Source organism: Pleurodeles waltl, chromosome 10, assembly GCF_031143425.1.
Source record: "Pleurodeles waltl isolate 20211129_DDA chromosome 10, aPleWal1.hap1.20221129, whole genome shotgun sequence".
NCBI classification, from domain to species: domain Eukaryota; kingdom Metazoa; phylum Chordata; class Amphibia; order Caudata; family Salamandridae; genus Pleurodeles; species Pleurodeles waltl.
In genome coordinates this window covers 308,591,594-308,618,894 of record NC_090449.1, presented here as the reverse complement: position 1 = coordinate 308,618,894, position 27,301 = coordinate 308,591,594, and the positions used below count along the sequence as shown (strand labels likewise).

Here is a 27,301-nt window from a genome sequence, read left to right as displayed (position 1 = left end):
TCAACACTCTTCTGTGTTTGGAAATTGTATTTGTTTGCTTATTTTTAAATGCTATATGAACAATTCAGTTGTGAATACCTTTTTGAATCGGCTAAGCTGTATTCATTGTTATTTTACAGTAAGTTGAGTGGCTGTTAAATTTAGCTTTTTTAAATGTTATTTTATTTGTTACCTGTTAATTTCATAAACTGCTTGATGAGTGATTTATGAATTATATGATATTGAGAAAATAAATATTAAAATAACCAGCCGCGGACCGTTATTTAGGGCGGAGGGGCCACCCCCCCACCTTTTGCCCCTCATGAAGAGTGCCTGTCAGGCTGAGCAAAGGTCTCCTGGCTGTCTGAGCTGAACTTTGCTGGGCTGAAGAGGTCACAGCTCCTATGGGCGTGACCTCCTCAGCTCAGCAAAGGTGCCTCGAGGCCCTTCTCCTAAGTGACGAGGGGAAGCGTCACCCATTGACTTCGACCATCAGGTATAAGCCCTGAAGCGCACAGGGCAAGTGTCAATCAGTGACACCTTGTCACAGAGTGGGGAGGGGTCAACAGTCTCACTGACCCCACCCCACTCTGTGACGAAGTTGGGACTGCTGCCAGTGAGAGAAGGCAGCAGTCCCAACCCTCGTACGACCTCCGAGTTGAAGATAAGTGTGTGTGTGTATGTGTTTTTTAAATGAATGTTTGGTGAGTGCATGTATGTTTGAATGTTGATGAGTGTTGTGAATGGATGTGCATGCGTATGTGAATGAATGAGTGTGATTGTGCTGCCCGCCACCCTGCCTCCTAAAATTACTGGCCGCCACTGAAAACACAGTTATTGAAAGTTAGTTTTCATAGAGTAAGGCGTGCTAGGCTGCACCTCACAGCATTTTAGCCATATATAACCTGCTCGATCGATGTTGAAATTTACCCTTTAGAAAGCGCAGACAGACTAATTGGCCAATTTGGCTCAGTCCGCGTCTCCTGTCAGCAAGCAGATGCGTGGTGAAGACATGCTGGAAAGCATGACGCTGTTGGGAGCAGGCCCCGCTGTGTATAACGCACCCACTAAGGTTTACTTTGTGAAGCCTTCGCTGAAACACGTTCTCTTTCATTTAACACCCATCTGTGACAGGGCACCACTATCTTCTGAGGTGCCCTGAAATCTATTATTCCCTTGTTTTCTTGTCAAATGGGCCAGGAAACTCCTCCTCTTCAGCTGGCTAAGTGCATAAACAAATGTTGGACATGCCAATAGGACTGGCTTATAACTAAAAGTACTTCTCCACTCTGGTGAATTTAGACACTCGGGTCAGATTCACAAAGGTACACTTGCACTTTTGTGTAAGTTTACACTTTTTCAGTATTCACAAACAATGTAATAGCAACTTTATGATTGCACATAAAAATACAGGCCCAGACCTCTCTTTTTATGTGGGAAGTTCCACGCTGCAACTGCAAAGTTTCCACAGTCATAAACATACTCTTAACTCGAACGTTGTGAATACCAAAAAGAACGTAAACTTACACAAAAGTGTAAGTTTACCTTTGTTAATCAGGCCCTGAACACTTTATCATACGTAGACTGACACTTTTTTTTGCATACATTCTTCCACCCATTGACTAATTTTTGCATTTAACCCCTCACCCATTCAGTAATAAGTGCACATTCAAACTCAACACGCATATACAGTACAACATATAAAACAAAAAGTAAATAAGGAAAAAAAATGCTGCAACATAAAATAGCATCAATGTGCTCGTAAAAAAAAATGACAAAATTAAAAAAACAATGCACAAGCATTTTGGAATAGTATTAGGCACCTTTGCTGTACCAATCTAAGATCTGTGACATGTTGCTTCTAAACATGGCAGCCATCTTTGAACAATAAAGCAACAATATATATAATAAGAAAATACCATTTCAAAATGACAACCTGGTTTAAAAGCAGTGGATGCATAGGATGTGGTGTACTGGAGATTAAATGAAGGGCAAGCGAGTAGCCCGGTAATACTGGCTAGGAAGCTGTAAGGCATTACAATATAACAAACTCACAAACAAACTACATTTAAAAAATGAGAATGAAGGGAAAAGGGGGACTATTAAAGGGAAAATGGAAGACTAAAGGACTGGCACAGCGGACCTGGCACTGAAGCCCACTCAGTTTCAAGCAGATGTGCACAAATGCTCAGGCAAATGTACGGACCCTTTATGCCATACAGTATTCTGTCATGGATTGAAACAGATTGTGAATGGCATTCCAAGACACCAGTACATGAAGAGGGTTGAGCCAAACTCCCTCTATGTGTTCATATGTATCTACTTTTTATGAATTTGATTAGAAGAGCCTGACAGAAATCTAAAACGATTGTTAATACACACACTACTAAATACTATGCATAACATTTCAAATACATACACATTTACAGTTAGTAAACCAGTATACAAACCCTCTAAGGAGGGTCTAACAAACATTATAACAGAGAAAATCTACCCTCGGGGTTTGTCTGAAGGGTAACCAACACTAAAACCCTTTCCTAATCTGTCAAATTCCCCACTACAAAATACCAGTCTATAAGCTTTATCACAGTGTAATACAGAATATTAGCTTTAAATATGAGTTTCATAAGAAATAAGTCAGGTATACTGCCCTTGTCATAACTTCTCACAATAAACAGATTCTACCTGTGGCATCTAACATATATTTTGCCCTTAGAAACAATAAGGTTTGTAGACTTTATCACAGACTTGCCACCATAAGACACAGACCTCCTGTACTGAGAGTAACTTTTTTCACAAGGCCACTACAAGGCATACAGCCATAAATACACAAATACATACAGAATTACAGTTGAAAAAACAATATACTACCCATTCTAGGAGGGAATGACAAGGATTATCATATTACAAATATTCTCCCACTCAGCGTTTGTCAGAGGGAGTCCAAAACACCACAACCATTCCTTGCTGTGCCAATCTGAGAGATTGTATGTAACAAAACACAAGCTTTAAAAGGGTATTAATATATTGGCTTTAGCATATGTTTTTCCAAATAAATAAACCAGGCCTACTGCTTTTGTTGTATTATGTCATAATAAACAAAACGGTCTGATAGCATCTAACCTATCTATCTCAATTGAACGAATCAGGCCTATAGCCTTCACCATTGACTTATCACCATAAGCATTTTAGGCCGATTGTATTGAGCATATGTTTTGACACAAGTCAACCATTAGATGTACTTTAATACAATTACACATGTGTAGACATTTTCAGTTAGAAAACCTATATAAAAACCCTCCTCAGTGGGACTAACAAAGGTTTTGCACAATGCAAATCTTTCACCTTAGGGTTTATCAGAGGGACCGACATCCTTGCCTACTATAGGCTTTACCCTGTGTAATAACAATCCAACCTTACAGGCCTATCAGTTTTTGAATTTACTTTTCACAATAAATACGTTAGGCCTACTTTCTTTGGCATAACTTTTCACAATTGCCAGATAATACCTGTGGCATCTGACCAAGGGAGTAATTAGAAAAATAAAATACCAGCACTTTGAACAAACTGACACCGAATGAGCAAGCAAAGTGAACTTTCTCAATCATTCCAATGAAGGCCTGTGGGAATCGTTTTCCTGGTGAGAAAAAGGAGCAAAATTATGCACGTAAAACACGATTTTCTTCTTTCTTTATACCATTCTTTTTTTCATTATTTTCTGTCTCTTTTCAATATGTTTCTTTCCTTCCCTATTCTTCTTTAATTCTGTCTCACTTGCTTGCTATCTTTCTGTCCTTTCTATATTTTATTTAATATTCTTTACTTCTTTCTACTTTCTTCTCATGACTCATTCATTATTTTTTCTTCATTTACTATCATCTTCCTGTCCATTCCTCTACCATTCTTTTCAATATTCTGCCCTTCCTCAATTAATTCTTTCTTTCCCTTCTGTTTTTTCCTCCCTTTCACTCCATTTAGTTCCAGACGTTTTTCTTCCTTCCTTTGTCTTACATTCCTTATTGCCATATTTTTCTTCTTTATTTCATCCTGTTTTTAAGCTTTTATTCTGCCTTTCCCTTCTTCGGATTTTTGTTTTTTATTCGTTGACCATTCCATTTCCTCTGACCATTCTTCATTACATCTTCATTCATTCCTTCATTCTTTCTTCCTTTCTATCTCTTTCATACTATCTCTTTTGTTCCCTCTTTTCTTCTTTTAATTCAATATTAATCCTTTCTTACTTCTTTCAATCCCGATTCCTTTCTTTCTGACCATCTTTTTCACTTTGTTGCAACTTCATGTCCGTTCTTCTTGCTCGTTCACTGACTCCATTGGTCTCCCACATTTTTTCTTTGCCATTTTTATCATTTCACTTTAGTTCTGCCAAGTGTTTGAGCCCTTAAGCACCACTTTGTACCCACACCACAGCTCTGTCATGTTAGTTTCTTTCCTCTTATGTTTATTAGCTTCTATTTTGTGACCCAGGGACACATATCAAAGCCTATTGCATGCTACCAACAGAACGTTATACTAACTTCTGCTGAAGCATCCGGCATATAGTATTATCAGCTTCTCATCATAACCAATTCAGGCTCACTGTACTGAGCACAAGTTTTCTAAAATGGCATAAAGTGTAACACATGCAAAACTTTCAGTGGAAGTGCACAACTTCCGCCCAATCAAATGCTGCTACTAAAGGAATCAACATGTAGGGAGTGTCAAAGTCCCTCCCTCCTTAGTGCTTCTTAAAGCACTTTTTCTGTTGATCACATATTGTCTGGCTACAGCTGAGCTGCCAAATAAGACCTAAAAATGGGGATGAGGTGTGTGGGAGTGGGGGTAGAGAGATGGTTAAAAAGAATAAAATATTCTGTAACTATTTAGTTGGCCTTTCATTTTCACGTAACTAAATATAAAATATAAAGAATAAATGCATGGTAAACTAATGAGTGGTAAATGGATGTTTTTACATAATGAAAGCTAAGATGTCCTCTAACCATAGCTGCCTGTGTGTGCAACTAGGGAGTTCTGGAACTGAACTCTGGTTGGCCTAGTGATGAATAGTGAAATGTGTATGTAATGAGCGACAGGGACCGAGCAGGACACAGAAATAGTGTGTAGGTAAGGTATTATTTTGAAATTGTATTACATACAATTGTTGCAGGGCCACTGGAATTATGCAATTGTGCAACAACAGCTTGTTTGCATATTTTTAGATTTGCAGCATTAATCCATTATCTGCTGTATAATGGGCAGATCTTAATAAAATAAATTGTGTTTCTAGCTCAAAATATTTAAAAGTTACTAAGCATGCACCCACATGTTTTACTGCACAGTGGAAGGCTCGCTGCAAAGGCTGAATTGTCATCTTTATGTTGCTTATTGCTATATTTGAGTGTTAAACTAGTTCTATTGATTTGCAACTATTGCCCTGACAATGTGTTAAAATGACAAAATATTGAAGTAATAGTTTCACAATATGCCCGCATTAAGCTGCATAAGTCCTGTGGCCCTAAGTATAAGATAATCTTCTGCATGATGTGCAAAAAGATTTATGGCCCTCTTTGGAGTTTGGCAGGTGGGATACTCTATCACAAATGTGGTGAATGTCCTGTCTGCCAAATTATAAGTGCATTGTGCTGTATGGCACTTAAAACACAGCGGAAGGGATATCTGATATGTTTTGAAGGCGTATCCTGTCCACCAACTCCTAATAAGGTCCTTAAGTTAATATAAATTTCCAAATACATAAATTTAGCAATTCGAATGTCAGTTTGTATATATAGTGCAAAACATTTTCATAAGTTCCCATTAGAACGCACTCCAGAGCTCAGATGGTAAAACCTGCATATTAATTCTCATAAAGAATTAATATATGTCACCTTGAAGCATTAAATGACTCCATCAATTTAAGCATACTCTTAGTTCCTAGCAGCCTTTAGATTTGCTGACTTATCCGTTGCACACATTAACTTTTCTGGTGAGCAGTAACGGTTCAGGAATGGTTATTTAAAAAAAAGAAAAAACTATAGGAATATCACAATAGAGCTGGAAATTACAAGGATGAATGTCAGGATACCAGAAAGGAAACTACAAACTAATTACACTCCCAGTCTGTCCTGGCTCCTTCCCTTATTGCCTGTTGACTACCCCTTCAATCGTTGTAGTACCATGCAGCAGCCTTACTTTTATGTCACAATACAGAATTATAAGTATCATCAGACACACATATTGTGGCCAAAATATTGACAACCACAAGACTGTGCGGATAATTATGTATTTATTCACGATACTTAACTCCACAACAATTTACCTAGTATATATTTTGTCAAGGTGCATCCATGTCAATTTAGCATGTTCTTGCCATCACAATGTTCTAGTGGTTGATATCCTAGTCACAATACTGTTGGATCTCAACCTTCTAATTCAGTATTCTTGTACCATACCGACTCCTTGCAGCACCATGGCCAATAATGAACCTATGATGAAAAAGTAACTGACTCCTCTTCCTTTTTTAGGCACTGCAATGCCTCCAAACACCCAATGACTGACAGCAAATAATGTGCAATAAATTCAGTGTGCTGGTTATTAGAAGCCACACGCTAGCTAGAAAATACACTGCATGTGTATATTGTGAGTCACTGTGATGCCATGGAGACTGCTTTGACAGTGCTTGTTCATCTCTGCACATGTGGTGAGTTTCAAGCAGCTTGAATGTGAGTGAAAATATGCTCCACCACAGTGATGGCAGCCTACTGGGGAATTCTTTACCCACTTAATCGGATTTCATTAACTGGGCTTGCTGCTGCCAAGTTCTGCTACAAGTGTTGCCAGAAGTGATTGTCGTGCAATGCCGTGCAGCAAAAACATATTGCTGCAAAGCGTTGTGCAAGGGGGTAGTGCTCTATCTAGCCCACTGCCGCCGGCAGCCCCTGGGTTAGCACTCAAAAAGGCTGCCTCGGCCTAGACAAACATAGATAGCTCTCATGCACTTGATAGGTGCTGCGCGCTTCAGCACACACGCAATTTTGGGTTTTCTGACAAATGAAACATTTGGCCTATTGGGCGTCTGTTTCTAGGAGGTGTTATTTTTTAATGCAAATTCTGTGCGACTATTTTAGTAGATCGGGCTTTGCATTAAAGACTGTAGGTCTTTGCACTGATTTGCCGGAGTAGCACCCAATTAACACCCCTTGACACAAAGCAGTGCTAAACTACACATAGAGAAAAGGACACGTGAAGCTCCTGTCATGCTCCGTGACTCAGAGCCTCGGGAAGCAGCAAGATGGTACGGCTGAGCGCGCTGGTGGATGCGCTGACGCTTTGGAGCACATCGCGGTGGCCCCAACTCACCCCAGTGCACTAGGAGAGGTGCGGCTCTCCTTTTGATGGTATGCAGCTGGCGGGCTGTGGAGCGCCGCGCTTGACGAGGTAGTGGCATGAAAGGCAGAAAAGAAGGGGAATCTCGGACTTCGGCGGCTCTTTTTCTCCTGCCCTGACTAGGCGTTCGCTCTCTCGGGAGGCTCAGAAGCATGCAAGCATGCAATCATAAAGATAAGTGGCCGGGGCACGGTGACTCTACAGCGCGGCTGGTGGAGAGAGTATGAGCATTTTTTTGATCATGTGGAGCAGGCAAGCAGTTCTGGAACTAGCGCGAGGAAGTGGAGGAGGGACAAAAATAAAATAACATTATAAAACAGAATGTTTTTTCCGCATTGAAGTTAAAGGAGGCTTTACATTTTGCCCTACGAGGCTACATTCAGCCACATCGTACCACATAATGAGACTATAGTGGCACGCTGTATATGACTGCATATGACTCATCGGAGGCAGAGCAATGGTGTGAGGAAAAAAGTGTGAAGAAGGAATAGCCCTATTTTACCCTGTTTGCGTGCTCAGCGTGTCCCCTCACTTCGGCCAGTGCGCATGGAGCAGATTAAGCAAATAGGCACTGGGTTTTGGCAATCCCGTAAGGTGGAGGGCGGCTTACGCCTAAGTATACAAATACTTTTTTCCTTGACTGTGTGGAGCAAATAATCATCTCTGAGCTAGCGTAAAGGGGAAGAGAAGAAGACTCAAATTAGTCGCAAAAGGGGCTATAGAGGTTGAGCAACCCGCTACAGCACCATTAGGGAGCTCAGCAGGGTTGATCGTGGAGCTAAGGGTGCAACGGAAGTGGTCTGTGCTAGCGTGGATGCGGCTCGCTGCCCCCGGATCCCTTTCAGTGACTCTCGATAGCAGCATCATCTGCAAGCATCCTCCACCTTACAATGAAGTGCATGGCATGGGATGCAGGGTATAAGGTACGGACAATCGGAAAAACTCCTAAAGTATTTAAACCCAAGACTCTGACTCCTGCCATGAGAAGGAAAGGCATGGCTCGAGCCAACAGGGCCTAGGTGGATCCTCAATAGACTCTGCGGGGCTTCCGGATCTGTCAGTTACCCCTCCAGTACTTCCAGTACATCTCAGGTCCAGCCCATTAGAGGGTCAAGAACAAGAGATACTGCTGCCAACTGAGATCATCGAGTCATTATCTCAACCCTCCATTCCCGTATTGAGCAACCAGACCAGCGATTCTCAGGCCACTCAGGTTAGCCCAGCAGCCACCCATTACCCTCCCCCTCGCCTTACCTACTAATGCTCAACAGCTCAAAGAGAAGCCTGCATATCCTCTGTTTTCTACTAATAGCAGCAATATTAACAAGGCATTAAAAAAATTGAAAAAGAAAAAAGTGAAAGAGAGAGGGAAAGTGAGAGAAATCTCTCTGACCAAAGATTATCTACATGGCAGCCAATTACTTCCCACTACGGCATCAAATCTAATATCAGAAGGTTCTTGTCAGGCAACACTTGACTCGATATTCTCTAATGAAAATATCCTCCTACAGGCTCTCTATTCCCCCCTGCCCACCCACATTCCGGCCAGCTCTGCGGGCGGCATAACTGTTGTCTTTTCAATGGAGGATATGATGGGCCAGATTCTGTAGGCGGTCCGGGCAATAAAAGTATCTCAGGAGAAGGCTTGTATTGAAACCAAGGATTAACTTAGCCAGTTAAATGTCCACTTAATCCATCTCTCTACATGGGTATCCCAAGCTGAGCAGAGGGTTTCAGATCTGGAGGATGCTAAAAAGCAGCAGGAGTCTGCAACATCCCAGATCCAGTCGGAACTCGAGGAATTACAATTTAAGCTTGATGAGAGGGAGAACAGATCTTGGCGCTCGAATCTGAGGTTCATAGGGGTTCCTGAAGAGATTGAATCATCTTCATCAGTGACCAAGGAAGTCTCAGACCTCATCTATAAATGTATCCTTCCAGAAAAAGCTGTGACCAAAGAGGATCTCCTGAATATGAGGGCACACAGGGTCCTTTCTATGCGTGCCATAAACTCAAAATACCCTTGCACCTACTGGTAAACTTTGGAGACTACAGGATTAAGGAACAAATTCTATCTCAGGCTATAAGAACGAGAAACTTTAATTCTGGTGATAATTTTAGCTTACGTGTGTTTTCTGACATGTCTATTGCCACTGTGCACCAGCGTCGTGAATTTGTTGTTCTTATAATTGATTTTAAGAGACTGGAGCCCCCAGATGGCATTATGCAACTAGCTAAACTCAAGGTGTTTCATAAAGGACAGGCCCATATTGTTCAGAGTGTACAGGATGCGAAGTACTTCCTTGAATTGCTAAAAAAAAACCAATATGGTATTGGAAAAGTGTGTTATTAGGGAGCGATGAAATAGCGAGCTCTATGTTTTTGTTTGTTATTTCTGCCCTGCTGCCTTGCTGTTTTTCCTGAGTTCGAGGCCATGTCACTGCACTTTTTTGGGGGGTTTGGGGAGAGGAACCTGGGGGGATGTTCACAGATTGGTGGAGCCATGATGGGTGGGGCCCTTTGGGGGAGGGAGGGGAGCTATCCCTCTTCTGGTGGGGGGATCTATTCACTAGGATTGGGAAAAAGAGCAGATAACATAAAAAAGTACGAAGAGCTTGGTAGGGGTTTGACTATGGCTTTGCTGCATGATGATGCCGCCTGGTAGAGGGGTGTCTGGGAGTGAATTAAGGGTTATTTCTTGCAATAAAAACGGGGCCAATAATCCAACAAGTTTGCTGCTATACTTAATTGGGTTAGGGCTTCGCATTAACAGATTTTTCTTTTGCAGGAGACGCATTTAAAATGTCAAGGTAACCAGCCCAAACTCCCTACATCTATCGCACATGCGTACTATACATCGGCTAATGCTGCGGTCCGAGGGGTGGCCATATTAGTTCCTTAGGAATTTTCTGGGAAAGTCTATCAGATCCATAGAGACCTGCAGGCACGATGGGTGGTAATCAGTACATGTAGGAGGTTGGCCTGGTTTGTACTGGGTACCTAAGGTACTTACACCTTATATCAGGTCCAGTTATCCCTTATTAGAGAAATGCAGGCTGTGTTCTGACAGCTGAGGCTGTCTAGAAGTAGCTGTAGCAGAGCAGCTTAGGCTGGACTAGGAGACATGCAAAGCTCCTGCAATACCACTATAGATACACAGTACTTATACACAATAAAATACAAAAGATACTTTATTTTAGTGATGCAAGGCCAAAAATATCTTAGAGACAATACTCCTTCTGGCGGTAAGTATTAGACACAATATATACACTAGTAACCAAAATCAGGTAAGTAAACAGTCATAGAATAGTGCAAACATTAGAAAATACAATAGATGGCAATGGGCCTGGGGCAACACAAACCATATACTAAAATAGTCGAATGTGAATGTTGAATTCCCCCCTAGGCAAGTGTAGTGTGTAGAGGGGTGCTGGGAGTGTAGGAAAACACCAAAGGTAAGTAAAGTATCCCACCCCAGAGCCCGGGAAAGCAGGAGTAAAGTACAGCAAGTTTCACCAGGACACACTACAAGTCGTGATAAGAGATCTTGCAAGAACCAAGCAACACTGCAAGCAACAAATGATGGAAATCCTGGACCTGAAGACCTGTAGAGAGAGGAGACCAAGTCCAGAAGTCAAAGAAGAGTGTAGGAAGGGCAGGTGCACTTGCCAACATAGAAGAAGGTGCAAAAGTGGATTCTCCAGTCAGAAGAAAAGTACAGAAGAGCACCAAAGAAGATGGCTGTGGGTTCCTGCTTGGTGCAGGTGATGTACCATGTCGAGTTGTTAGATGCAGGCTGTTTGCGTCGCTGGATTCCGCCAACAAGCCTTGGTTTAAGCAAGGACTCGGTTTATGTTAAAAAGGAGCTGACTGGACCCAGGAGGGACCTGGGGGTCTCAACTTGGACTGAGGAGACAAAGGGGGCTCTCAGCACTTCAAAGAGCCCTCAGAAAACCAGGCAGCACCCACGGGAGTCCTAGAACACGGGGACAAAGAAGATGCAAAGTGCAGCCATCGCAGCACTACACTGGAAGGTCCCATGCCACAGGAGAACAACTCAGGGGGGTGTGCATCACAGAATGGAGTGCTGGGGACCTGGGCTACACTGTGGACAAAGTATTCTTGGAAGAAGTGCACAGAAGCCCAAGGAGCTGCAGAAGACACATTGCACAGGTGTAGTGTCGCAGCACGGAGAGGCAAGCTCTTACCTCCACCAAATTTGGATAGCGGGCCTTTGGACAGTCTGGGTCACGTTGGTCCAGCACCTGTGTTCCAGGGATCACGCTTGTCATCAGGAGAGGAGTCCCAGAATACCTGTTGTCATCGCAGAAGGGTGCCTGCAGGAGAAGGGAAGTGACTCTGTCACTCCACAGGACATCCCTTCGGTTCTTCTGGTGCAGGGTGATTACAGGCAGTCCTCAGAGCGTGCACACCTTGGAAACTGTTGTAAAAGCTGGTTGGAGCTGAAGTTGAAGGTCACAGGAGTCATTCTGGATTCTTTGTTGCGGTTCCTGAAGCTGTCTGTGGTTGATACGACGGTCAGAAGCTGAAGCAGAGGATGCAGAGGAGTCCTGGAGGAATATTGCAAACCGAATCTGAGTATACACCCAGAGGAGAGACCCTAAATAGCCCTGAGAGGAGGATTGGCTACATACCATAGGAAAGTACGATCTTGCCTGGCATGTTTCCGCCATTTTTACTGTATGTATATTTGTTTTTGCCTGTGTCACTGGGATCCTGCTAGCCAGGACCCCAGTGCTCATAAAGTATGCCCTGTATGTGTTCCCTGTATGGTGCCTAACTGTATCACTGATGCTCTGCTAATCAGAACCTCAGTGTTTATGCGCTCTCTGCTTTTAAAATTGTCACTGCAGGCTATTTTACCAATTCTGATTGGCACACTGGAACACCCTTATAATTCCCTAGTATATGGTACCTAGGTACTCAGGGTATTGGGGTTCCAGGAGATCCCTATGGGCTGCAGCATTTCTTTTTGCCACCCATAGGGAGCTCAGACAATTCTTACACAGGACTGCCACTGCAGCCTGAGTGAAATAATGTCCACGTTATTTCACAGCCATTTTACACTGCACTTAAGTAACTTATATGTCACCTATATGTCTAACCTTCACTTAGTAAAGGTTAGGTACAAAGTTACTTAGTGTGAGGGCACCCTGGCACTAGCCAAGGTGTCCCCACATTGTTCAGGGCAAATTCCCTGGACTTTGTGAGTGCGGGGACACCATTACATGTGTGCACTACATATAGGTCAATACCTATATGTAGCGTCACAATGCTAACTCCGAACATGGCCATGTAACATGTCTAGGATCATGGAATTGTCACCCCAATACCATTCTGGTATTGGGGGGACAATTCCATGCATCCCCGGGTCTCCAGCATAGAGCCCGAGTACTGCCAAACTAACTTTCCGGGGTTTTCTCTGCAGCTACCGCTGCTGCCAACCCTCAGACAGGTTTCTGTCCCCCTGGGGCCTGGGAAACCCAGTCCCAGGAAGGCAGAACAAAGGATTTCCTCTGAGAGAGGGTGTTGCACCCTCTCCCTTTGGAAATAGGTGTGAATTGCCTGAAAGGAGTAGCCTCTCCTGGCCTCTGGAAATGCTTTGAAGGGCACAGATGGTGCCCTCCTTGCATAAGCCAGTCTACACCGGTTCAGGGATCCCCCCAGCCCAGCTCTGGCGCGAAACTGGACAAAGGAAAGGCGAGTGAACAGTCCCCTGGCCAGCACCTCCCAGGGGAGGTGCCCAGAGCTCCTCCAGTGTGTCCCAGACCTCTGCCATCTTGGTTGCAGAGGTGTGAGGGCACAATGGACAGCTCTGAGTGGCCAGTGCCAGCAGGTGACGTCAGAGACCCCTCCTGATAGGTGCTTACCTTTCTCTGTAGCCAATCCTCTTCTGAGGGCTATTTAGGGTCTCTCGTGTGGGTATCTCACCAGATAACGAATGCAAGAGCTCACCAGAGTTCCTCTGCACTTCCCTCTTCGACTTCTGCCAAGGATCGACCCCTGACTACTCCAGGACGCCTTCAAAATCGCACCAAAGTAGCAAGAAGACTACCAGCAACATTGTAGCGCCTCATCCTGCCGGCTTTCTCGACTGTTTCCTGGTGGTGCATGCTCTGAGGGCTGTCTGCCTTCACCCTGCACTGGAAGCCAAGAAGAAATCTCCTGTGGGTCGACGGAATCTTTCCCCTGCTAACGTAGGCACCAAACTTCTGCATCACCGGTCCTCTGGGTCCCATCTCATCCTGACGAGCATGGTCCCTGGACCACAGGAGCTGGATCCAAGTGTCCCCGACAGTCCAGTGGCCCTTCTGTCTAAATTTGGTGGAGGTAAGTCCTTGCCTCCCCACGCCAGACAGTAATCCTGTGTACTGCGTGAACTGCCGCTGCTCGGGCTTCTGTACACTTTTGCAAGACTTCCTTCATGCACAGCCTAGCCCAGGTCCCCAGAACTCTGTCCTGCATTGCCCAACTCGCTGAGTTGGACTCCGACTTCGTGGGACCCTCTTTTGTTGTGCTGAGTTGACCATCGTACTCAGATTTTCTGAATGCCTGTTCAGGTGCTTCTGCAGGTGCTGTCTGCTTCTGCATGGGCTCTCTGTGTTGCTGAGTGCCCCCTATGTCTCCTCCTCCAAGGGGCGACCTCCTGGTCCTTCCTGGGCCCTGGCAGCACCAAAAACCCTCAAACGCAACTTTTGCAGCTAACAAGGCTTGTTTGTGGTCTTTCTGTATGGAAACAACTCAGCATCCTCCAGCACGCCGTGGGACATCTTCTGACCAAAGGAGAAGTTATGGCATCTTCCGTTGTTGCAGAACCTTTGGCTTCTTCCACCCGGAGGCAGCCCATTTGCACCTTCATCCTAGGTTTAGTGGGCTCCTGTCCCCCCTGGACACCTGTGTGACTCTTGGACTTGGTCCCCTTCCTTTGCAGGTCCTCAGGTCCAGGAATCCGTCTTCAGTGCTTTGCAGCCAGTTATTGTCTTTGCAGAATCCCCTATCTCGACTTTACTGTCGTCCTGGAATAGTAGGGTAACTTTACTCCTACTTTTCAGGGTCTTGGAGTGGGGTATCTTGGACACACTTAGTGTTTTCTTACACTCCCAGCGACCCTCTACACACTACACTAGGCCTGGGGTCCATTCGTGGTTCGCATTCCACTTTTGGAGTATATGGTTTGTGTTGCCCCTAGGTATGTTGTCTCCTATTGCATTCTATTGGGTTCTACAGTGTTTGCACTACTTTTCTAACTGTTTACTTACCTGATTTTGGTCTGTGTGTATATTGTGTGTATATTACTTACCTCCTAAGGGAGTATATACTCTGAGATACTTTTGGCATATTGTCACTAAAATAAAGTACCTTTATTTTTAGTAACTCTGAGTACTGTGTTTTCTTGTGATATAGTACTAAGTGATATAAGTGGTATAGTAGGAGCTTTGCATGTCTCCTTGTTCAGCCTAAGCTGCTCTGCTATAGCTACCTCTATCAGACTAAGCTGCTAGAACACTTCTAATCTACTAATAAGGGATAACTGGACCTGGCTCAAGGTGTAAGTACCACTAGTACCCACTATAAGCCAGGCCAGCCTCCTACACCTTCCCAGGTATGCACCTTTCTTGAGGTGCCTTTGATGTCACCTGCTGGCTCTGGCCAGTTAGAGTTCTCCAGAGAGTTTCCACACCTTGGAATCCAAGATGAATAACTCCAGGAACACTCTGGAGGAGCTCTGGGCACCACCCCTGGGGTGGTGCTGGACAAGGGAGTGGTCACTCACCTTTCCTTTGTCCAGTTTCACGCCAGAGCAGGGACTGAGGGTCCCTGAACCGGTACAGACTAGATTATGGAAGGAGGGAACCGTTTGAGCCCTTCAAAGCATTTCCAGGGGCTCCGGGAGGCTACCCCTCCCAAGCCTGTAATACCTATTTCCAAAGGGAGAAGGTGTAACACCCTTCTCCCAAAGGAAATACATTGTTCTGCCTTCCTGGGATTGAGCTGCTCAGTGCCCATGAGGGCAGAAACATGTCTGTGAGGTGGCAGCAGCTGGGGCTGCAGTGGAAACCTCAGAGAGCTGGTTTGGCAGTACTGAGTGTCCATGGTGGAGCCCCCAGGGTGCATGGGATTTGCTCCCCAATATCAGATTTGGATTGTGGGGACAATTCCATGAACTTAGACACCTCCCATGGCCATATTCAGAGTTACCATTGTGAAGCTACATATATGTATTGCCATATATGTAGTGCACGCTTATAATGGTGTCCCCACACTCACAAAGTCCGGGGAATTGGACCTGGACAATGTGGGGGCACCTTTGCTAGTGCAAGGGTGCCCTCACACAAAGTAACTTTGCACGTAGCCTTCAGTAAATGAAGGTTAGACATATAGATGACTTATAAGTTACCTTAGTGCAGTGAAAATGGCTGTGAAATAGTGTGCGCACTATTTCACTCAGGCTGCAGTGGCAGTCCTGATGAAAGGTTTGTATGAGCTCTTTATGGGTTGCAAAAGAAATGCTGCAGCCCATGAGGATCTCCTGGAACCCTAATGCCCTGGGTACCGAGGTATCATATACTAGGGACTTATAAGGGGAGTCCAGTGTGCCAATCAGAATTGGAATATGGAGCCACTTAGGTATGGTGACAAATTTTGTAAGTAGAGAGAGCATAAGCACTGGAGTTCTGGTTAGCAGAACTTCAGTGACACAGTTAGGCATACTGACGACACACATAGGCCACAAACCATGAGCACTGGGGTCCTGGCTAGCAGGATCCCAGTGAGACAGGCAAAACATACTGGCAAATAGGGTTTTAACTATGAGCACTGGGGTCCTGGCTAGCAGGGTCCAAGTGAGACAGTAAAAACACACTGACAAACACTCAAAAACAGGCTAAAAATGGGGGTAACCATGCTAGAAAGACTACTTTCTCACGGTACACTTACCTTGAATGATCACATTCATTTTGTGAGTTTCTATGGTCCAATAGTAGATGATCCAAGACCCTGAGTACACTTTCCGGCCTATTTATTATTGGTGGAGACTTTAATGTTATTCCAGATACTCAGATGGACACCTCTCGGAAGAACAAAATGCAGAATAAACCTAGATTCTCCGGGTAGCTGAGTAAGATTATCTCTGATTTAGCACTAGTAGATGTATAGAGGGCTGTCCACCCTCAGAATTATAAATTTACCTGTTTTTTCGAGACAATATAATACAGCTTCTAGAACTGATTTTATACCAATTTTGCTTTTTGTTGGCGAGAAGTGGCACTTCTATTCGTGCCAATCCTTTCTCGGATCACTCAGCGCCTCAGGCTAATGTTAACTTGCCTGGTGAGATTGTCCACACTGGAGCCTTCATAAATCTTTTTTGGGAGATGAAGGATGTGTACAGATTCTTAAGACTTCGGTTACTGACTTTTTAAAGATCAATAAAGACTCTGCTTCCTTATTGTCCATTTGGGAATCACTTAAGACTCACATAAGAGGGGAAACACTATCTTACAAATCTTATACAGTCAATCTAGCTAAGGAAAAGGTAAAAGAGCTCCAACAGGTGGTTAATCAAGCAGAAAGAGCCCTCCAGACCTCTCATGATTCAGGGGAACCCATAAGATTGATTGAGGCACAGGCTAAGTTAGTGGACTACTTTATATCTCGTGAGATAGTTAATCAACATACAAACTCGCTGAGATTTTACGAAGAGACCGAACATGTAGGTAAATATTTGGCCAGGCCTGGTAAAAAAATAAAATCTAATAAAGAGACTATTAAAACTAGTTTTGATGAGGGACAAGGTATACATGTCAATCACCCTGAAGATATCGAAAGGGTCTTTTTATACCACTATTCAAAAATCTATACTTCCATTCTTCCAACCAATGTCCAGCTGATTAATCAATACCTTGATGCATTGAACTTACCAATGTTAGACGAGACATCTAGGGCAAAACTTGTATCACCTATCTCACTTCTTGAAGCTAAGGAGACAATTATGGCTTCATCGAATGGGAAGGCTTGTGGGGAAGATGGCCTCCTGACTGAAGTTTACAAAGCTCTTGTAGGCCAATTAGCTGGGTGCTCAGTTTCTTTTTCCAATAATATTCTTCAGGGAGCAGAGATTCCAGCATCTTTTACACCATTATCAGCTTTCTAAAAAAAAAAGATAGGCCGTCTCAGAAACCTGATTCTTATCATCCGATTAGTTTACTTAATTTTGATTATAAACATTTAGCAAATAATGGCCTTAGTAGCACAAGGCTTAATTCATAAAGATCAGTGTGGTTTTCTGCCAGGTAGGCTGCTAGTGACAAATACTAACTTCCTAATTCAGGCGATTGATTATTATTCCCACAATCACAAACTGGCTGCCATTATAATGCTGGATGCTGAGAAAGCGTTTGATCTAGTTCAATGGGAGGTGCTTTTTCGGATCCTAGCAAAGTTTAATGTTCCTAGGCAGTTTATCCAGGTACTGCGTAATCTTTATTCTAAGGCCCAAGCCAAAATTCTCGTTAATATGCGTAAAGCAGGAACTTTGCAAGTTCATTGAGGCACGCGTCAGGGATGCCCTCTTTCTCCTGTGCTTTTCGTGCAGTTCTTTGAGCCTCTAGCTGCAGCACTGTGTCAAGATAATTCTATTCCCTCTCCCGTTCCTCAGGTGCCCAAATTGAAATTCGCTGATTATATGATTCTTTATCTTCCAGCGGAGACCGCAAATATCGATAAGGCTTTCGCAAAAAATAAAGGTTTTTTCAGATCTGGGGTTGGATATAGGATTAATCACTCTAAATCAGAAGCTCTGTTATTTAATGCCACCGATAATATTCTTCCTTTGGACATGCGGGCCCAGTTCCATCTCTCTCATCCCATTAGATATTTATATATATATATATATATGTGTATCTCACAACTTTTTGGATCTTTTTTGTTTAAACTATATATCTACCTTTAAGAAAGCACAACAGTTATTACAGAAATGGCAAGCTTCTTCACTGTCAATTATTGGACGTGTAGCATTGGTCAAAATGATGATCCTTCCTCTTTGTTCGCCTTTCTAGTGTGATTATGAAAATCCCTCAAAGATTCTTCAAAGATCTTCATCTGATAATTCGTCAGTGTATATGGGCCAACAGAAAAACACGGGCGCACCTTGAAATCTTACCTCTTTCTGTTGAAGATTAAGGGCTATTCCTGCAGCATTTTAGGATGTATTATGAAGCTGTTCTTATGGACTTGGGCACTAGAGCTGCTTTATCTCCCAATCTCAACTTTTATTTGAAATCTATGCTAGCAGAGCACAGCTTTCAGCTTGCACCATTTCTTAAGTTTCTGCGACAGCCCAAACTCACTAGATACAAGGGCCCATATTTATACTTTTTAACGCTGCATTTGCGTATTTTTTTACGCAAAATCGGCGCACACTTACAAAATAGAATTGTTTTTTGTAAGTTTGCGCCTCTTTTGCGTCAAAAAACGATGCAATTGCGGAGCTAAAAATGTTTAAATGTGGGCCAAAGTCTCTATTTCAATCTGTGCTAGGCTCTTACAATTTCTAGAGAAATATCAAGTTCCCATTTTTCACACAGCAGTACCGCTTGTTGACTCAGGGATGATGGGGGCTAAAATTGATTCCATCCCTTGTTAATCAATGGTCAAAACTGGGGTTTACTAGATTCTCTGATTTTTTAATTGGTAACCAAATTAAGACCTGGGCACAATGCCATGGTGGAGTACCTATTTCAGATATTCTTAGATTTTCCTATCTCCAGATTTTGCATTTTTTGCTTCCATGTGTCCTAATAGTTGACTTATCTCCTCCTTTAATTTTTCAGGCGTTTTATGGGAACCAGAAGGAGATAGGCAACTGGTACCAGATCCTGAGGTCCCAGGGAGCATTTCGAATAGTCGCTCGCTTTCTGACAAAGTTCAAAAACACCACCAGGTGCAAACTAGATTTACAAACGTGTAGGAACCTCAATAGTATATCTTATAAGGCAATAAGGGGGGCAAATTTGAAGAGAATGGCTTTTTTTCAAAATGGATATTATATTTCACTCCAGCACAAATCAAAGAAGCATAACCGGTCACTTCAGGTTTTCGTCCGCGATGCAATAATACTCAGGGGGACTGGCTTCACTTATGTTTCACCTTTCCCAAGCTTGTAGAGTATTGGGATAGATTTTTCAGTGGATTAGCTAGGAGGTGCGGGTTGTACTCATTCCTGATGCAATGAGAGCCCTGTTTGGCACCTCTTGTCACTCTGAGTTAACTATTTGGGAAAAACAGATTTTATTTACAGCATTGCTGATTGCCAAATCTCTAATCTTACAAGCCTGGAAATCGCCTACTCCTCCATCATATGTGGCTTGAGAGGTAAAAACGAAAGCTGTGAAAACTTTATGCGCAAATAATAGGTGCAGTTCGTAAGTTTAAGGGCATATGGGGACCGATTCCCGTAATATAACATTTGGATATGATACTATAGGATGCTAAAATTAGCACTTTTAGGTGCTTTCTGCTTTATAATGAGGTATGATGTTGGTCTGGACAATAATTCAGAAAATTGTTTCTAATATTGTACGGTTGTCAGAGATTTTCGCTGTCTTCTATTTTCTTTGTAAGTCTGTTTTATCTACCCAACATTGTCAATTGTTATTCAATGATTCATCCTGTTTAACTATCACTGTTTATATTTGCCCAATAATATAAAAGAAAAAAAGAGAAAAGGACAGTTATGTGGTACAAATGCCTTTTGCACTGGAAAGTAAATTCCACCTTGTGGTGCTTTGTGTTGCATTGAGCTGGCGCGGGGCCTTTGTAAGTCTGGGCCAGCAACTTATGTTTCCCGACTGGTGACAGCAGCTGACAAAAAATGCAGTGGAAAGGGAGGACCTGCCTGCACACCAGCATTAGGAAGGCAAAGAGATTGTTGCATGAGACTGAACTGAAAAACAAATTGTTCAGTTAAATATGTTTCTCATATCCCCAATTTAACAAATGGGCTTTAAAATGAGCTGTAGTCTTTTCACATATTCTCACAGTATATGCTCAGAACCCATAAGTACCAGTAAGGTCATAGACATATGCAAATACTGCACTGGCACTCCCACATTTCTCTCCACCACGCTATGCTTAAGTGCAGCCATGAGGGGAGCACAAGAGCACAAGTTTAGACTGGCAATCTTGCACCTCTGGCATTTTGCCAGCAGGCTGCAGGTTAGGAGCCTCATTGGGAACTATTAAGGCCCCGCTAAAATACCTCCATGGCCCTATTCTGGTCACAGACTCCTGCAGTGTGGGACATACATGAACATTTTACTAGGGCAGATATTGGTTTTCAGTTTGGCCCTGCTGGAGCACATCTTAGTATCTCACATACCGAAATACCACCCACATAACCAACTCTGTAAAACACAGGGGCAGATTTGAGAAAAGTGGTGCCCCTTGGCGCCACCTACCACCACCATGTTTGCGCGACATTTAAAATATGGCGCACCATGGCACAGGGTAGGGGGCAATAGCGTCATTATTTTTGATGCTATTGATGTATTGTTCGGGTTAGCGCAGGCATAATGTGGCACAAGGAGTTACAAAGGGCCTTAGGTACAGATTTAAGAGCCCCTAGGGCCTCCTTACGCCACATTAGCATCATTTTGTTTACGCAAATATGTTCTAAGAAGGCTGAAATCCCCACGCCAAATTTACGAAGTGGCGCACTATATGCATTGCATCACTTTGTAACCCTTTGCACTACATTATGCTTGTGCCATGCATAATGTATGCAAAGGGGGCGTTCCCATGTTAGGAGGGGCTAAAAATTACATGAAGAATTCGAAGAGATTTTTTTTGCGTCACTGTTTTCGGCACTTTTAACGCCTGCTCTGAGCAGGTGTTAAAAGGAGGCACACCATTGTTTACAATGGGCCTTGCAACATTTTCACGCTAATCCTGCAAGCTCTAAACTAGGATCAAAAATTGTGATGCTAGTTCACCTAACTACCACCATGGTGCGCTGTATCTTTGATACGGCGCACACATGGTGGCGTTAGGGGTGCGCTAATCTGGGCCAAAGTCTCCATCAAACATGCACAAAGAACTGACTAGATACTTACGTGACTACCCAGAAAGCACCGGAACCCTCATGAGACATAGGAACGAGTAATACAATGTCAAGGATACACTATAAAGCATCTGTGCTTTGTTTCCGAATATGCTGATCATGACTTCTGTGCTGTCTGTCATCTGAGGCATTTTATATTTTTTGTTTGTAGAACAAAGGGTTGGTGGCAAAGCAGCGTCGGTGCCGTTTTATTGACAGACTGATAAACTGCATTAATATAGACTGTGTAGGACTGCACACAGCTGAGCAGCATACACAAAATACTTTATGCAAATTCTATTGTCTGCTGATTCAGAATAAAAAAAATATTTTAACTGTTTTGATGGTGTGAGCTTAAGGCAGAGACTTTGGGTGAGAGCGTCCGTGGGTTCGCCAGGAAAAGGAAACATGGAAAAAATCCTGAGCTCTCTGTTCCAGGTCCTCCATTTTGGGTAAAGGGGAGCGGCCAGGTTCGAGGCCGGTTCTGCTTTATTTATTTTCCTCTTAGGACGCTAGTTTGCTCCTTTCGGGCACTGATGACTCCAGTATCAATCCAGATGCAGACCTGGGCCTTTGCCAAAGGTTATTATAAAAAGGTGGGGACGAATTTGATAGGTAATTGGGTGTAGACACAGACTTGCAGAAGCTGCAGTGCCATCACATGCACAGCAGGCATTTTGGGACCTGGTGTAGAACAATTCCTAGTAAGAAATCTTAAATTGCATCAAATAACGATTTGGAATTTCTACTTTTTATTAGGAATTAATTGAAATGGATTTAGTAGAAGTGGGTGTGATTTGCCCACCAGCTCTGCTGCATGCACTGGTATTTTCTAAACCAACATGAATGAATGAAAATGGAGCTAGTTTACACACAGATCCTGATTACACAGCCCGTTGTAAAAGAGTAATGTGAAGGAGCAGGCTCGATTGGACCATGGCACAGATCGTCCAGAGCAAAAAACAACCATGTTTTGAGGCTCTTCTAAAAGCTGACATCATTAGTTATAAGTCAAAGAGGACCCGAACGTTGGTTCCAGACCTTAAATCCTAAAACAGCCAAGGATTTTTCTCCAATTGACATTAGTCTGTAGGTAAGGGAAATTAACAGATGAGATTTTTATGGTCTAAGGGTTCTCTTAGGCTTATATTGAGAAAAACACTTAGATAAACATTTAGGTCCGGTGGCATGGAAGGACCTAAAGACCAGGACCAGTGATTTAAAAACAACTCTCTTATGAATGGGCAATCAATGCAATTCTCTAAGTGCTTTAAAAGCGGAACTTTTCCTGGGAAATGTCAACACAAGCTTAGCTACTGAGTACTGAACAACCTTGTAAGGAAATGCCCTTTTTGCATGTTCACCCTACATTTTTGTACTGATGCTGTTGGTTTTTCGACTCTGAGAGTGCACTGAGGCCTGCTAACCAGACCTCAGTGCCAGTGTTCTGAACCTTTACAAAAGATATATGAGACTTGGCTATACCAAATTGGCTAATGCTGACTTACTTACAGGTCCCTAGTACAAGGTACCTAGGGCATGTTAGACAGAGTGTCCACCCAGGACTGTAGCACTGTGTGTGCCACCCTGAGTGCGTCAAAAGACAAAATCCCTCCTAGTCTGCCACTGTAGACAGGATGGGCAGCGTTTACACTGCTAGTTCAACTTTGCCATTGAAACCAATAGCAAAGCCACTGCTTCCTTTCATCTTATATGTAACTCTCCCCTAAGGAAGGCCTATAGAGTCCTATGGTAGGGACCTGTATATCGTTAAGTAAGACTTATCTTTTTCATATTTCTTAACAGCAACACTTTGAAATTGTCCTTTTGCTGGGGAAACGTAAGTTACTCTATTGGCTAACACAGGGTTCCTGGCTGGCACCCCAGCCTGACTCACTCATAAATAGGGCTACCTAACTGGGAAGTGTTAGGTATCAAATTAATAGTGGCATTAAACTCGATCTGATGCCCAGGTTGAATTTATTGTCATTTAAAGTTCTTAAACCTTTAGAAAGTTGTCTCTCTGTGCCCTAGCTTGCCAGCAACCTCAAATGGACTTTGACACACAGACAGCTTTCTTCCTGCCTGGGGAGATGTGTGAATTACTCCCAGGCTACAGATCAAAGGCAGTTGCCACAGGATGGCTACTCGGTGTGTGTAGGAAGCTGTATCTCTATGTAGTGTACAAAGCTTGGCCCACTCTGCAGAGAGTTCGGGCAACCATAAGTTGGTTTACAGAGGTGAAAACTAGACCACCGAATGCTCTAATTTTTATGGTAGCTTGGTGGAGCAGTTAGACTAATCTTGGCGAAGTGCAAAGCATTTGTTGTACTCACAGTATCAATAAATGAAGACACACACTCAAAGCAATAACTCAAGAACAATTTACAAAAATGCTTCAGATTTTTACATAATTTTTAAGACCAAGATCATCAAAATCAGAGAAATACTTTTAAAGTTATTAATTTTCACAAAATAGACTTTTAGGGCCAGATGTAGGTACGTTGCAAATTGCGACTTGCAATTTGCGTGTCCGAGCGACTCGCAAATTGCAACTCGCAATTTGCTATGCAGAACGGTGTCTCAGACACCTTCTGCAACTCGCAATGGAGTCTCAAAGACCCACCTCATTAATATTAATGAGGTGGGTCGCAGTTTGCGACCCCATTGCGAGTCTGGGCACTCACGGGGATGGTGGCCTGCTGGAGACAACAGACCACCATGTCCGTGACTGCTTTTCAATAAAGCAGTTTTTTTTTTCCATCTGCAGCCCGTTTTCCTTAAAGGAAAACGAACTGCACTTGGAAAAAAATACCGAAAACTTTTGTTTCGTTTTTTTTCAGAGCAGGCAGTGGTCCATAGGACCACTGCCTGCTCTGAAAAATGTTTTATGTGTTCATTCACAAAGGGGAAGGGGTCCCATGGGGACCCCTTCCCATTTGCGAATGAGTTATCATCCACTTCAAGTGGATGGTAACTGCGAGTTGATTTGCGACCGCTTTCGCAGTCGCAAATCAACTTACATAGCGTTGCGAGTCGCAAATAGAAAGGGAACACCCCTTCCTATTTGCGAGTCGGAAACGCATTTTGCGAGTCGGTTCCGACTCGCAAAATGCGTTTCTGCATAGCGTGAGGGCTTTTGAGCCTCGCAAACGGCGTTTTTCACCGTTTGCGAGGCGCAAAAGCCTTGCTACATCTGGCCTTAAGTGTGTTATTATGCACCATATGAATCAATGGGAGAAAACATTAAAATGCATATAAAATCAGGCATTCGGTTTGCCCATGTCTCCTTTTGTTGTTAGGTCAAGGCCTTTGAGAAGTCCTGTGGGCCAGCTGGAGGAGTTCGGACGGTTACCGGCTTTAGCGTGCAGAGCTGCCCGAAAAGACCTTAGAGGTGGTGCAGGACCACTGAGGGCGACCACTTGGAAAAAACAATGTACAGGTGGACTTTGCAGTAAGTCCTTGTGGCCCCTTGGAGTGTAGTGGTTGCAAGGGGTAGGGGACCCTCAGAACACAGTGGGCTCTCCGGAGTAGGGCTCATGGAACCCAGGTGCAGAGCAGTTAAATGAGCCAAGAGCTGTGCACAAAGGTGCCCTTGGAAGCAGGAGATAGGTCACTTTGAGGGTCGCTTGCAGGGTCACTCTGATGGGTGATTCTGGTGGATTCTGAAGTCCCTTGACTGAGGCTTCCTCTAGGTCCTTTTGGAGTCCGGGGTGGACTTTCCTTCCCGTTGTTCATTGTTGGGTATTTGTGATAACACTCCAGGGCAGGCTGGATTTTGTTCATGTAGACAAGTTGGAGACAGGGACATAGAAGAAAACCCAAACCAGTTTTCTCATGACCATGTAGCCCTCAGGTTGCCACACCTCTAGGGTTGGGTGCCTCGGTCCTGGTGACCGAAGTGGAATCCCGAAATCTTGAGATTGGCTAGAATAGTGCATTCTGAGATAGCCAGATCCCACACAATGCAGGAAACAAATCACCAGACGGAGGGGGCCGAGTAGCCCATTGGCTAGTGATCACATGATGCCTTCAGGGCATTTACCTGGGATAAGAAATATACACCAGGCACCCTGCTCCTCAGATCATGTTGGATTTGGAGAGAGGACTGAAGAAGGACTGCCAGGTTGCCCTAGAACCTGAACGAAGAGAGGCTGCACCATTGGAAGGACTGCACCAATTGCACTTTAGGCTAGTGAAGTTTGGACTGTGTCTGTGCCTCCTGGCTTAGATAAAAGTTGATTTCCAACCCCAGACCAAAGCAGTGACTCAAGGGATCAGTTGGCCAATCCCCTGGAACCAGCTTGAGGGACAAAAGAGCTGAAGAAGCCCAAAACGACAAGATGAGAGCCACTGCAGAGGTTTTGCCGTTACCAGTCATCGGGCGCACAAAAAGACAAATCCGAGATAAACAAATGTTGCACCCGAGTCTGCCGGACCTGGGAGTGCTGTCAGAGTGCTGATTTGTCACCCACAGGGGACACTAACCCCCGCCTAAGGATGTCACTCCAATGGCGGTAAAAGGAGACTATTAGCCCAGCATCGGCTGTCTAGCTACTGTATTGTAGAGGACTTCAAGGTATCCTGATCTCTGTGGCCAAAGTCACCCCACGTCACCCGTACATTGAGGAACAACCATAAAGGCAACCCATGAACCACACCTCAACCGCAGGATGCTTGAGCATCTTTTCGCCTGTATTCTTAGCATCAGGACCACTCCTTTGATGTCTATGGCATCATCCTGCAAAGTTTGGAACTTACCTTGAAAATGCTGTGGTGGTCAAGCAAAGTATCCTTTCTAGCCCCTTGTTCCTCCTTTCTGGTGGATTTGGTCACCCAAGCCAGACCTGAGTAGCCGAACAAACTCTTTCAATCTTTTCAAACGTTTATAAACTTTTGTTGACCAAGGCTTATTTGTGGTTGCATTTAAAAGTATTAATATCTTCTAAAGTCTATATCAACGGAACCCTCTGGAGGATTTTCCTCATCAGGGTCTCTAAAATTTCATAAAAATTCATAGAAATATACTCTATTTTTATAAATTTGTGTCGTGGTTTTTTCATGTAGTGTGACTTTCTTATTTTGATGTGTGGTACCGTTAATTGCTTTACACTATGTTTCTTTATAAAGCCTAGCTACCCAGGGTTGAGCTAAAGGTGATATAAATGAGCCTGACTGGTCCCTATGCAGTTTTTGTGAGTATATTCCATGATTAGGCCTCACAACCATATCAAATAAGACCCCCAAATCCTCACAAACCTGTAACTTGTGAAAGAGCTGTTTGGAAACACTTAAGAAGAGGCAGTTGCAGGAGTCCAGCCTTGAGGTTAAAAGTCCTGTAAGCCCAAGAAACACAATTTTCCTGGCAGCCAAAAAGAAGAAAAAAAATAGTGATTGGAAAGAGAAGAGCACATTCCTGCCACTAATAATACTTGTGATGGGAATGACAAAACATTATCAAAGGTAACTCTTAAGTTTCTGCTCACCTCTACAGGTGGAGGAGGTAAATCGCAGAGCCAGGCCATTAGATTTTAGGGGAGAACAAATTGTGTTCCCCAAATAGGAATATTTCGGATTTGGCTTTGTTGCTGTTCTAGTGGTTATTTTCTGCCCAGTAAATACTGTCTGCAAGGAAAGATTTGAACCAGGCCTTGCCGACGATCCTAATTTCAAAGAGACACTGAGGAGTATTGAATGTGAGATGGTATTGAATGCTGCTTAAAGATCTAAAAGATCAGAACAGCATTTTGACCACCATCCAGCATAAGTATTAATAGGTTTGTTCACAAAATACCGATTCTTATGGGTCACAGTTCAACCTAC

The 27,301-nt window shown here is 43.6% G+C and overlaps 1 protein-coding gene across 1 annotated transcript in view; it reads right to left on the bottom strand.

Annotated features, from left to right (window-relative positions):
• Positions 1–27,301, bottom strand: part of LOC138261495 (glucagon receptor-like) — a 562,622-nt gene that overhangs the window by 400,917 nt on the left and 134,404 nt on the right. The window lies entirely within an intron of this gene.